This window comes from Ictidomys tridecemlineatus, chromosome 12 (genome assembly GCF_052094955.1).
Source record: "Ictidomys tridecemlineatus isolate mIctTri1 chromosome 12, mIctTri1.hap1, whole genome shotgun sequence".
Taxonomy (NCBI): domain Eukaryota; kingdom Metazoa; phylum Chordata; class Mammalia; order Rodentia; family Sciuridae; genus Ictidomys; species Ictidomys tridecemlineatus.
In genome coordinates, this window is record NC_135488.1 from 60615783 (window position 1) to 60630453 (window position 14671).

Genomic DNA, 14671 nt, shown 5'->3' on the forward strand with positions numbered 1-14671 from the left:
CTTCCCTGTCCATCCATTCTAAGGAGCTACCCAGTTACCCTGTATCAGTTGGTCTTGTTTCAGTTTTCTTGATAGTCCTTACCTCTCTCTGATATGGTTTGGTTGGTGTATTGTCTTTCATTGCCCACTAGAATATGATGTCCAGAAAGACAGGAGATTTTCTGACTTGCTTACAGCTCCCTTTTCAATGCCGAGATTGTTTTGGGACCCCAGTAATATTCAACATATATTCCCGGTTGCTCACATATTACTGAGGTCAATGTTGTCTCCTTGTGCCCCAAATCAGTTCCATGGATGGTCTAGCCAATTATGGTGATAACCACGATGTGCAAAGCTAAACCAACCATTATGTACCTGGGACCAAGCTTTCGTCAAAAGGCAGTCCTTGGTAGAAGCATAAAGCCTCAAGGTTAGATGCCTTCATTAGCTATCATGTTTGGGAATCTATACTTGTCAGTGGATCTACAATGAAAACGAACACATCCTGTTTTGATAGATTTCATAGATGTTGGCTTAGAGCCATCAGAAGGACAAATAATTTTAAAAGCTGAGCATGGGGGCTGAGGTTGTGGCTCAGTGGTAGAGTGCTCTCTAGCATGCATGAGACACTGGGTTTGAGCCTCAGAACCACACAAAAATAAAATAAAGATACTGTGTCCACTTAGGCTCAAATATAAATATGTTTAAAAAATTCAGCGAGATCTTTTGGAGGATTTAGGTGGGTTGCATGCATTGAAACACTCCAGCAGCCTATGTGGAACATTGCTAGGGAACGGAGGTTATCAGAAAGGAGAAATGGAATGTGTATTAAAGAAAATTGTTCACACTGGTAAGATGTTTGCTGTGAACCCATTGGGAATATAAAAAGACAGAATTTGAAAAGTAGATACTTGGGAAGACAAAGATGGGATGAACTGGTTCAGATATAGGTAAATACACAAATGCATTGCAATTTTTAAAACTGTACATTATTATTGTAGGTAAATTATCTTCTTTTTCACATGGAATTGGGATTACCTGATGATGTTGTCCCTTCAGAAGGGAGGTGATATATCCTTTCAAGAGGTGGGCATTAAGCCCACAAAATGTGGGCATTCAAGAAAAAGGTGGCAGTAAAACCATACATGTAAAACCATAAGATGAAGAGTAATCTGTGGTTTGGAGCACGACCTATAGTTTCTTTAAAGACTGGTATCTCCTGTCAGCAAGGAAATGACAGATTGGGAAAACATGTTTTTCCTCATGCGTGGAAAGATCTTTAATATGTGTGTCTGTTAAAATTAATGATTAAATGTGTACTTGATGGATTGGTCTTATTTTATGAATACTGTGTTCCTTTTTTATGTCTAGTTAGCTATGCGCTATATAATTTATATTAAGTAATTCAAAATCTTTGTTTCAGTTAAAAGTTTCATCTCAAGGTTGAGAATTTCTAAAAGAGTTAAATGCCATAAGAAATCTTAGGGTTCTTTGGTGTACTTCAGGTCAGTGATTTTATCATTTTCTACTTGGTTTACGCATTTACTATATAAAATGGGTAGTAAGCAGAAAAGTGTAACTTTTTTGTATGTATAATTTTTAAAAGTTTTTAAAATTTATTTGTTCTTTTTGTTTATGCATGATATTAGAGTGCATTTTGACATATTAGGCTTACATGGACTACGACTTTCTATTCTTTTGTGTTTTTTTGGTTTTGGGGGAGGAGTTTAGAGGAACATCCTTTAATGGTGTATAGCTCAGCATACTCCCACACTCAGATTGGAGTGGAGTCAAAGAAGCAGGAATGAGTGGGTGACCCCTCAGAGCCTCACAAGACAAAGAGGAAGAGGGAAGGTGACCATGAAACAGAAGAGCCGATGGCCTTAAAAGGCATAGGGGAAGAGCTGTTGCTTGAGAGATGGGTTCCTACCAGGGACAGAGATCAATGCCAACCCAGGGAGAGGAGAAAATGAGAGTGGGGGAGGGTGGAGGCCACAGGAAGGTGAGGGGAAGGTGACTGTGAGGGTCTAACCTCCACATACCATGCAGATCCCATAGATAACAATTTGGCAAGGTGAAGTGAACCTGGCCAGACACATATTTAGATTCTGATTTAGATGTCACTGTCATACCAGTGGTCAAGCTGGCTTTATAAAGTGGCTAATAAGCAACCACTGTAACATTTTTGTATATTTAATTTTAAAAGTTTTTTTTTTTAAAAATTATTGATCATTTTGTTTATACATGATAGTAGACTGTATTTTGACATATTAGGCATACATGGAGTATAACTTTCCATTCTTTTGTGTTTGTTTGGATATGGGGGAGGAGTTTAGAGAAACATCATTTCTCTAAACACAATTTTAAACCAGTCTCTGATCTCATGACACCAACAGTGGCAGCCCTGCCACCAATGAACTTGTCTGCTGAGTCAATGTCCCAGGAGACAGTCCTGTTCTGAAACTTCTGTCTGGCTACCTGGAGAGGAGCTGGTGTAGAAAGGCTGTTTAGATGAGTCCTGTGTTCTACTCAGGAGGGAGACAGACAGAGGTCTGATTAGACCCCTGGTACAACAGCAGGTCAGAGCTGGAGAAATAAGCAGTGCCTGGGTGGTCTGCATGTTTTCAGTCTCTCACCTTTAGCCCTTGGTCCCAATGTTCAGCTGTCCAACCCAGGTATCCCTAACTTCCCATTCTTGTGGTTGTTTGTGTGGTGCAGTTAACTGGTCATGTATTCACACATGAACACAGAAAACCTACGTCCAATTCATTCTAGTGCCTTTCCTATTCCCACCTTCTTCCATCCCTACATTCCTCTTTCTCTAATCCAATGAACTTCTTCTCTTCACCCCCCCATCCCCCAACATTCTGTGTTAGTATCTATGCGTATCACAGAAAATTCAGCCTTTGGCTTTTGGGAGATTGGCTTATTTCTCTTAGCATGACAGTCTCCAGTTCCATCCATCGACTGGCAAATGCCATGATTTCATTCTTCTTTATCACTGAGTAATATTCCATTGTATATAGATACCCCATTTTCTTTATCCATTCATCTGTTAAAGGGCTCTGTTGGTCCCATGATTTAGCTATTATGAATTGAGCTGCTGTAAACATGAATGTGTCAGCATTAGTATAGTATGCTGGTTTTAAGCCCTTTGGGTGTATGCCATTCAACAAACATGTACTGATCAGCTCTTATTTTTGAGACACTGTTTAAGACATGGGACACATGGAAATGAACAACATATGAGAAAATTTTGTGCCCTCAAGGGTCTTACATTTTAGGAATTGACGGCCAAGGGATTATGGAAAGTCTAAATCATAAAGACAACATAGAATTAAATTACACAGTGTATTGAAAGGTTCCCAACACCACAGGAGATGTGGTCCCTGGTGAAGGGAATCAGATGGAAGGAAGGGAAAAACCCTGAGAGGTGATTGCAGTTTCAGACAAAGCCTCATTGAAAGGTACAATTTAGAAGAGGCTTGAAAGAGGTGAGGAGTGTTTTTTAGGCTTGGAACATCAAGTGGGCTCAGGGGGTCTGGACTGGAGGGAATGAAAGGGAGCATAGCAGTGGATCAGGCAGAGCCAGAGTCTGTGAAGCAGTACAGCCTGTTTTTGTGAATAAAGTTTTATTAAAACACAGCTAATGTCTATGTGATCTCCTATTTTGCATGGCCACGCTCATGCTACAAGTGCAGAGTGGAGCTGTGGAGACAGAGACAATCTGGCTCACAAACAGTTATGTATTTACCATCTATTGGTCTTTTTATGGAAAATGTGAATGTCCCCTATGATGGATAGAGAAAGGCAGAAAATGGTTAGGGATTATTATGTTAGAGCAGAAATGGGGGTATGGAGTTAGAAGTGCGTAGGTTCTAGATGTGATGTGAAGAGAGGGCAGATGAAATTTACTAAAATTGCAAGTGTGTCATTGGGAGAGAGAGAAAGGAGTCAAAGAATGTCAAAGGTTTCTGGCCTGGACAACTGGAAAGATGATCCTAAGGAAGACAAGGAAACTGTGTATAGACCGGACACCCCGCCCCCACCCGCAAGGGAAGGAGAGCAAATAGGAGACTCATTCTCAAATGTGTTCAGAAAGAAGATACAAAGAAAAGAAAGACACATTTGGACTAGAGGCCATGTCCCCATTCTCCACCTGTCCTACAGACTACTCCCTCTTCCTGTGGCCAGATATCCCTCCCCCATGAACCTTGAGATTGCTTCTCACTCAAACACCAACATAGCAAGCAAAGACACCAGGTGCCATGGTCTTTACAGGGGACTCACAGTCTGCCTCAGTGTGTTACCTAGTTTGGGGGAAATGAAGCTCTGCTTCAGGGAACTGAAACCTGCAATGTTCTCAATTTAAAATAATTATGTTATCCATCAAGATTTCAGAAAGGTGCAGGCAGCAGTGCAGATTGGAGTCTCCCAAAACAAAGAGATTCTCCCAAACAAAAGATACCTTTGGCCTAGAGGCCATGGAAATAGATGAGAGAAAGCCAAACCCTGGAGTAGCATTTACCACAAAAGTAGAGAACACAGTGTTTTCTAGGGACCTCAGAACAAGAGGATAGGGCAAACCACCAGCAGGAGGCACCAGACCTGCCTGGCAGCAGCCCTTGCAGCAGAGGAAATGGGAGACAGGAGGCTTTGAAAGCTCCAGCAGGCATTCCTGCAAAGCACTGTGGGCCAGCAGGAGAAGAGCAGCTGAAACTGAGAGGGGTTCTGGCCAACCCCAAAGTGAGTGCAGTAGGTGTCCTACAATGTGTACTATACGTTTTATAATCAATATGGTACAACAGCTATTTACATAGCATTTACATTGTAGTTATGATAAGTAATTAGAGATGATTTAGATAATTTGAATGTGTGCAGTCTCTCTTCAACTCTATGGAATTTGGTGTCTTTGAGGGGTCCTGGGTGCAATTCTCTGTGGAAACTGAGGAGCAGCTGTAAGTACAAATGTTCCACATTCATATCGGAAGGGGGCTGATGCTGTCCAGAACCTAACGTGTCTTGAAAAATGAACATAGAACGCTCCTTTTCAGAAAAGGCCTCATCCAGAGGAGAAATCGCTGGGAGGAACAATAGACACAAAGGATAAACCTCCCTGTGGAAACAGCCAGAAAATTTTAGAAAATAAGTCGACCTGTTTTTAATACTTCAAGAAGGAAGAGGAGGAGGAGAAGGAGGAGAGCAAAGGGAGAATGGAGAAGGGACAGAACTGGAGGGAAGAAGAATACATGGACGAAGGAGAGGTGGAAGTTGCAGTTCCATCACATAAGAAACTCTATCCTCAACCATACTTTTACAAAGAAAATGAATTTTGCATCAAAGTGCATAGCAAGAAAAGAAGGAAACCAAATCCCAAATACAGGTATTCTAAGAAAAAGGAGAATAGCATCCTCTCAGAGGACGAAAACAAGTCAGAAAAGAACCCCCCAAGCACATCAGATGGTAGCCCACTCTTTCAAAACTAGCTAAAAGACAGAAGGCCACGCAATGCAAAATAGGACAGAATCTGAGAGGGGAATGGAAAATTATATCATGTATATAGCTTTCTGTTTGGGATGGTGAGAAGTTTTGGATTTGGATAGTGGATAATGCTCGAACAACATCGTGCATCTACTTAATGCTATAGAGTTATCCACATAAAAATGGTCTAAATGTTGAGTTTTATGTTTCATAATAAAAAGGAACAACATAAATGGACATTAGAGGAGATGGTAGAAATCAAAAGAAGACTAATCTAAAAGGGAAAACATGAATGAACGTAATAGATACTCTCAGAAAGAATACTGAATTAAAAAAAAATGAAACACATGATGAAAAATATTCCAGAGACCTGGTAAATAGGAAAAGCAAGAAAGCCAGGCAAATCCTACAAAGGAGAATGCAAATACACATAGGAATTTAATATGTCATAGAGGTTACATTTCAAATCTGTGGGTCAGATAATTTAACAAATTGTGATACATACATTTTGGGGTTAAATATCTCTGGAAGTTTCCAAAATGAGGGAAAAGGTGATGACTCCTGTGGGAAGAGTGGTGAAGATGGTGACTGGCAATTTTGAGGGAATGGGTGAAAGTTGTTGGGGCTGCTGGATCCTGCAGCTGTTGGCAGGTTTCTCTTTGCGCATGCGCACTGTGCTTGCATTGGGTGGAGATGGAAGCCAAGGAGTGATGTTTTTCTTGTGGGCTTCCGTTCATGGCAATGGTCGCTGAAGACAGCGCTTACCAGAATCAATGGAAGAGGACCTGACAGGCTTCTCAGTTCAGTATTTAACCCCCTTTCAAGTGTGATCTCTCTCCTTCACCCTCTACCCCAACATCTCTATGCTGTGCTCTGAAAACCAGGTTGGCTGCCTGCAGGGGGCCGTTGCCAACACTGAGGACTTGAGGACACAAGCCTCAGATTGAGGCCTTGCTTCTCAACCATTAGTAAATTGTCAGAGTGATACTGGCCTTGTGTGTGAAGGTTTATTCAAGTAGTGCCTCTCTGCTGCCCTGGTGCATGGGTGTTGAGTCAATGGTGATTTATTCCAGGCCATGTTCTGGGTGGGCCCCACGCTGCTGAGTTCACTTGGCCAAGTCCCAGGTTATGAGCTTCCCTCAGGGTAACTGTGAACCCTCTACCACCGCTGGTAGATTTCCCGTGTTTTGTATTCACCTTTCCCAGCTAGGATCTTAAGTGACCCAAACCTGGTGGAGATGTGCCCTGAATCTTCTTTTGTAAAATGCCTTTCAGGTAGACCAAAAACTAGGCCATTCTCCATGAGAGGTTTTTATTGGATTTTTGCATTTCTTCTGGTCAACCTGAACCCGTCTCCTATCATTTTCAACTTGCTTGACATTTTATCATTTTATCCCTAGTTTCAAACATTGTGTTACTGGTCAGCCATTTTGCCAATTCCTGATTCTTCCAGTAAACCCATACCAATCTCTTCTTTTTGCCTTCCTAGTGCTGGAATACATGCCTTCCTCTTTCCCCCATTCCTAGCCTTTACTTCTATTATCCTGGCCAAATTTGAGTTCCTTTCTTCTCATGCAGGCTGTGATCCCCACCACTACCAAAATAGACCACACTTAACAGCCATTCAAACTCAAAATTCCTGTTTATTATCTATTAATCAATTCCATTACATTTCTTTATTCAGTTTTATTAAGTTTGAAAAGTATATTGGAATGAGTACATATTCATATGTCTATGAGGACAAATGTTTGATAGCCAAGTGCTAACACAAGGCCTCTTTGTTATCTATTAACCAATTCTATGGAGTTTCTTTATTCAATTTGACTAAACTTTAAAAATATATTAGAATGAATTCATTTGTATCTTTGTATCTACATATTTATAAAATTTGTATCTACACATGTGGAAAACTATGTGATGCCCAAGCAGTACCAGAAAGCATCTTTATTACTTATCTCTCAAAGAATACTATTACATTTCTTTATTCAAGTATACTAAGTCTTAAACATGTATAAGTGAACACTTTTGTATCTATGTACCTCTCTGTATATATATGTGGAAAACTATTTGGTATTCAAATGGCAATATAAAGCCTCTTTATTACTTACCCTCTTATCAATACTATAGCATTTCTTTATTAAACTATATTACCTTTTCAACTCTGAAAAAATTTTCATCTATCTATCTATGTGTATATGAGAAGAGTATTTGGAACCCATGTAGGACCCAAAGGCCTCTTTATTTTCTAACAATGGTACCAGAAGGCCTCTTTATTATGTATTAGTGAATTATATTACATTTATTTGTATAAGTTTATTAAACGTTGAAAGCATCTGAGAATAAATGTGTATCACTCTATCTATATACATGTGGAAAACTATTTGGTCCCTAAGTGGCACCACTGATCTTAGCAGCTCTTACATTATGTAGCCATAGTAGCGAGAAAACTCCATCTCTCTTTCCCTCTCAAGGAAACCCTGCACTCTCCCCAAAGCAGTGTACTTGGCAGCATTCTCACGCTCTTGTTGAGCCTTCTTCTTCATGGCTTCCCGCTCTGGCCTCTGGTGTCTGGTGATGGGAGTTGATACTACTTGCCCAGGAACATTAGGTTTCCTCCATGGAATTGGTTGTAAGGCAAAGTCTTGGAGGAGATATTGGTTTTGAGGCTTGGGTGGTTGTGACTGGGGCTGGGTCCCAACCCTGGGAACGGGTTGCCAATGAAGAGAAGTACAAGATGATGTTTTGTAGGGTGCAGGCCCAGAAGCAGCAGACCGAGGGGCACTAGGCTGGGTAGAAGCACTCACACCTGACTGAATGGCATGAGTCAAAACGGGGTGAGCTGGCTTGGCAGGACGCATCCAAGATGGGTTGGCAGTAGCTGGTTGGGATGTGTTGACTGCCATGGGTTGAGCTGAGCTAGCAGGGCCAGGCTGGGCAGGGTAAGACCCAGTGGGTCTCCGTGAGGCCAGAGACTGTGGCCTCCTATTGATTGCTGGTCGAGGTGGAGGTTTCTCCTGGGTCAGAAAAGGCAAAGGTACCAATTTTACCTTCCCAGGTGGTGGAGGCTCATCAATGGATGGAGCAGGACCCTCTCCTTCAGCACCGATATCTGGATTCTGGGCTTTGACTTGTGATTTCTCAGGACCCTTAACCACCAGCCATGGTTTCATAGCTGGGCATGTACGGTTGTCTTGGGTACTGCCTGAGTTTCCCAGGGCCCGGGAGGAAGAGAGCCCAGTTTTCTTATCATTCTTCTTCCCCAGTGCGTGGAAAACCTGCACCGACTCCAACATGTGCATGCCGAGACAGCTCCGAGGCTTTTTAAAGGACTCTTGGCAAAGCTCAGGTTGGTTCCTCTTCCGCTTTAGTTTGGGCACCGTTGGCTTGTCTTCTGCCTCGACTTTGTTGCCTGGCTGCTTCCTCTCCTCGGCTTTCTTGGAGTCGTTTGCTCTGGGTCTCTTGGTCTTTTCTTGCTTATGGCCCTTAGCCTTGCTGTTCCTGCTGGATGCAGCTTTCTGAGCTTTGCTCTTACAGTGCTTGGCCGTGTGCACATTGGCCCTATTGCTGTCTGCATCCCTGTGAGCAACTTCTCCTCCTAATGCACACTCTAGGTCCCTTAGCTGCATTTTGGCCTGAGGAGTTCCATGAGGAGACTCTGAGGCTTTATGTTTTCTGTTCCTCACTGGATCACTAGGACCCATTAAGGCACTTGTGATTTCCTGCCCCTGGCTTTTTCTGTTATTGCAGATGTATGAGAATTCTGGAGGCTGTGGCAGACAAAATGTCTGACTTGGAGGTTGCAATCCCAAGGAAGCCTCCATCCCTAGGGAAGTTTCCATCCCTGCAAAGGAATCAAGGACGATGGTAAGTAGGATGCTCCCCCTTCCCAGCTCCACACCTTTCAGGGGAACCACCAACTGTGGAGAAAGCATTTCTATTAGCTCTTTTTAAGGACCACTGACAGATATCTGTTAAGAGTTGCATATTAGTTACAGGTGATCCCTTGAAGTGTTACTTTTGGGCTGGTTCATCACCATGGCAGCATGGGTTTCCGGTAGAGCACTTGTCTCCTCTGTGGGAAACCCAGAAAAACTCTTTCATGAAGTCTCTCGCTCTCATATAGGGGCCTCTCAATTCTCTCCACTCTCCCCAGAATGTAAGAACACTTAACACCATGACCTAGGAGAGGGTGGAGCTGATGCTCATGAGATCAATGTGAATGGTCGGGGGTTTTGGACTCCTGCTTTGGACAGCATCTCTACATACAGAGGTTAAATCCTGCAGTCAATTAAGGGACAATTAAACTGTCACACCCTGATATGTGTTGATGTATTTTTCTAAACCAAAGTAAAATTAGGGAAATGTATTTATAGTGTGGTTGTGTAGCTGGACTGAGTGCAAAAATAGTGAACAGCCGCTTCCTTCCGTGTGCTCCTAGAGGTCTCTTAAATGCATGGGTGGCCATTACGCTGTGCTGCATGCTTGTCTTACAGAGTCTGAAAATGGGGACTGCTGAACAAGATTGTGGTTAAAATCTCAGCACTTGAATTCTAGGGATGTGTGGACCCACAGTTACCAGCTGAAAACTGGACCCTCCTTTCGAATGGTAATCTCATTCCTTCCCCTTTTTGCTGTTTGTACTCACCTTGAAAATGTGTTTTTTCTATGCTTTGAGTGGACACAGAGTAGTAGGTCACAGGTGTAGGGACTGATGGTAGGACATTTGTGGGCTGAACTTCCTTCAGCACTGTCACCATTTCTGGTTGAGGGGCAGTGGCACTACTTCCTGCATATGGCACAGAGCCATAGGATTGCAGGCAGGGGTCATGTTCTCCAGAGAGCAGAGTCCCCAGAGAGTTTTGATCATAGTAGTAGACCTGGCTTCCTTCTTGGTGGGGTAGTGAGAGGCAATGTCCTTGATTTGGAATCTGAGGTAGTGTCACCTGGACGAGCCTACCAGATAGTAGTGGATACCCAGGGATCATGACATTGGCTTTGGAAGTTTTGTCATACTGGAATGTCATAGATAGGGAAGAATCTGCTGTATTCTGGTCAGTGACAGTCATATTAAAGTCCCTGAGTGAGGATGAGCTCTTTTCAGCACTTCCTGGGATATACCACTCAGAAATACTTGGATAGGGGGCAGGTGCCATGGGAGTCTGGTGCTGGCCAGTAACTCCAGACACCATGGCTGTGCTAGCATGTTGATAAAGGTAGGCACTGCCCATGAGTGGCTGGAAGGAGGTGCCACAGGTTGAGGGCAGTAACCATGCTGAAGTGGCAGCTGGAGCAGAGGCTCTGGAGAAGTTGCAGACACTTCCTGTCAGGGAAGCTGCATTGGTCACCACAGGAAGAGACAGCTGCAGAGAATCAGCATTTCCATGTAAAGAAGAATTTTGGAAAAGTTCTGTAGGAAGAAGAGGGTGGTGAAAATATTGATGAGACAGGCAGATTCTTACAATATTTGAGGAACAATATCATCTTAATGTTGTAGTAATCAGGAAGGCCCTCATTCCAATAATCATTGAGAGACCCCAAGTCACTCCATTTAGGATGGCTGCAAGCACTCTTCTGATTCCCTGCCTTTTCTCTCAAATTGGGCACAGAAGTCCCAAGTGGTCTGCTTCACACTTTGTTCTCTAAAAGCATCCTTCTACCTGTCCTACCTTTCCTTTGAGCCTGCCCTAGTATTGACTCATGAATTTGCCCTAGAACTGAAGCATTTTCAAACTCAGAGGAAACCCCAACCTTACCAGTTAGCAAATGAGTACACCAAGGGTCAGGGAAGTGAGATTGACTTGTTCAAAATCAGCAACAGATTATGGAAAGTTTCTCCCTGGCCAGGACTCTTGTTGCAAAGAGCAGAAATCTGGAGATTGAGAAATTTGTTTTCCCCTGTTCATAGAAAATCGTACTGATATCACCACAGTGATCTTTAGTATCTCCTTTTGTTTTTCCAGGTCACGTGATATTTCCTAGAGTTCAGGTTTACCATCCAAATGATAATTTAAGCGTCAATCTTTGCCCTCTTTCAGCCTAACTGCTGATCCTACATGAAAATGACTACCTGAAATTCAGTTTCTCAAGGAATGCTTCTTGAAAGAAATTGAAAGTTTCTGAGCTTCAGGTTACTCATCTTTAGTGTGGTTATAACAATAACAATAGTGATAATTCATCCATAAATAAAAGCGTCATATTACATAAGATTCATGTGAGGGCTGAGGTTATGGCTCAGCATTAGGGGGCTAACGTTAGGGTTAGCACATGTGAGGCCCTGGGTTCAATCCTCAGCACCACGTAAAAATAAATAAAATAAAAGTATTGTCTTGAACTACAACTGATAAATAGATATTACAAAAAGTTTCCTTTGGAGGGAGTTACAGTATGTTCTGGAAAGATAGAAGCAAAAGTCAAAAACAGCTCAGAACTAAAAGGAATGACTACATAATAATGAACATATCGATATGAGCAAAAGTGAATGTATATCAAATTTGCTAAGAAATGACTTCTGTTATCATGCATACAATATTATGAAAGTGAATGTTTCTCTTTGATTTTAGTGAATATTGTTAATCAAAACAAAGCTCATAATTGAAGGTGAGTTTGAATGCATTCTCAAGCAGTACATATAGACAGAGAAACTATACTAAAAATGTGTGTAATTGTAAGTAAAGTGAACACAAATTTGAAGTAAAGTGAACAGAAATTGAAGTAAAGTAAAGAACAGATGGGTAGCCACGTGGAGAAGGGAAAACTAAAGCTAAAACCCTGGATGAATCTGGGCATGCTGTGCTGGGCCTCTGGTCCCAGCACTCGGGAGCCTGAGGCAGTGGGATTGCAGGAAACCAGGAATTGATAGCCACTGTGGGCAATTCAGGAAGATCCTATCTGAGAAAACAAATAAAATATCCTGGAGATATAGCTTGTGTAGCATGCTTGCCTAGCATGCATAGACCCTGTGTTCAATCCTCAGAACTGGAGAGAAGAGAAGAAAAGAAGAAAGAAAGAATGAATGAGAGGAAGGAAGGGAGGCATAAGGACCAAGGCAGGGAGGGAAGGAGAGAGAAATGGAGGGAGTGAGGGAAAGAAGAAGGGAATGAGGAAAAAAGGAAGGACGAAAGAAATTTTGTACATACTAGAGAAAAAAACAATAAGTGTAAAGTCATTATTGTTCTTGTTTCTCTTCCTCTAGGGATTACCAACACCAAATAAAAGGCATTAATTCCACTAGGTAGATATTTCAATTGATATAAATACATTTTCTGATAATCCTTTTGGTTATTAAAAAAACAGAAAAAATGCTTTAACAAAATCATAGAAGCCTAGTTTATTATCACATTTAGAGAAAAGTCTTGTTTCTAAAGTCTGAGAAAACCATCACAGTATAATAAAATAACAAATTTAAAACAATTTTTGTCTTTTCTTCTGACATTTTCTTCTCCCTTTTATATTAATACACCCCAGCCCCAAACAATTATTTGAAATGTAGACAAAACAAAAAGTCTTCACATAATTATTTAAATAAACTCGGAATTAGAGATGGGAGCTTGAATTTTTATTCTTATATAGTTCTTTCTTTTGGTTCTTAAATTTAGAAATCATCAATGACTATTTCTATATTGTCTTTTTAGGAAAAGAAAACGTTGTAAAGATGGAAAACAGCTTCACCTTGACAGCTTATATCACAGAAAGGAATGTGTCCTTCTGATGCAGGTTTGGACAAAACATTTTTTAGATATCCCTGTAGTTTAAAAATCAGAACAAAATAGGACATGGAAAATGCCATTTCCCCATCTCTGTCTAGAACCACTTTGCTTGGCATGTTTGGAGGAAGAATCATTTCTAAAACATACTTCTAACATGTTCATGTTCAAACTGTCAACATCATCTGTGTTGAAAGAGGTCATAGAAAAAGTGTAACAGCCAAGTGTGACTTTTCGGATAACCTGCTTACCCCAGTGATACCCTAGGTGAAGTCTTAGTTTCCTTGCTGTTCTGTTAAGCTAAACATTCTCTAAACCAGCCTCTGGGACGATTCACTCTATGCTGTCTGTTGGTTTAAATAAGATCTTTGCTTTTCTTCCACATCCATCTTAACCAACCTCTTTTTCATCGAGAACATCATTCTCTTCATCTCTATAATTCTAACATTTTCTTCTCCTTTATTTTTATATTTTCTTCCTCCACCGAGTTCCTGTTACCGTGTGCTTAAACAGTCACAAACTTGCTTTCCCAAGAACATCTGCCTCCTTCCAGCCCTGTCCTCGTGCTCCTCTCTCCCTATTTCTTTTTTCACCTAGGTGAAACAGAAAACTCCCAAATATGTGAATGTCCCTTTTATGAACAGCACTAAATTTGAAATACTGAAGTGGAAATCTTGGTGAAGGGAAACTGTTACAGAGGAAACCTCTTGGTTTCCACCCTGCCTAGGTTTTGTCTCTTTCAGTTGAAACAATACAACCATGAAATCTGATTTCATTCTCTATAAACATGCCCCTCAAGATGCAAGAAAAGTAAGGGACCAGAACATGGGCAATCTGTTATCCTCATGTAGCAAATCAGGAAACAGATTTTGTGAGAGAGTCAGATAGTCCAGTTCTATACCTAGTACATGTCAAATTCCAAATGAAATTAGGTGTCCAGATTTCTAGTTCCATCCTTTCCCCTATTATTCTAAGCCCTTTTGACTCCATTAGTAAATTGAGGCAGGTCAAAGTCTAATGAAAAACTTTAAAAAGTTTCTTTACTCACCTGACATGGTCAGAGAAGAGGTCACATCAATTGTAGATACAAAGGATGAGGAGATCACCCCAGAGGATGTGTGGGTGGCTGAGGCTAGAGAATGCATGTTTCCCAGTATGGGGTTCACTGGTCACTGTTTACTGGCCACTCTAATGACTGGTTACTGGTCACTGGTCACTTGCGATGATTCAAATTTGTTTACAACTACATGGCAAGCCTAAGATTCTAGCAGGTGGCAGTAGGTTTGGTGGGAGAATGATGTCACAAACCTGGCCGTTTAAAGGTATGAAGTAGCCAATAGAGTGGTCAGACTCCGAAGGAGAAGGTGGGATTGGGTGGGGGAAATGACAAGAGAGTTGATTGGGTGGAGAAAGTGACAGGAAAGTTATAATAGAAACTCAATGGCTCAGTTCTGGTAGGTGAGCCCTGCAGGAGGGACATAATGGGCTGACCCCATGGCTCCCCTCCC

The 14671-nt window shown here is 41.7% G+C and overlaps 1 pseudogene; it reads right to left on the reverse strand.

Moving 5' to 3' along the window:
* Nucleotides 1-7877: 7877 nt before the first annotated feature.
* LOC144368958 (uncharacterized protein C2orf78 pseudogene) lies at nucleotides 7878-14308 on the reverse strand (annotated as a pseudogene).
* Nucleotides 14309-14671: the final 363 nt, after the last annotated feature.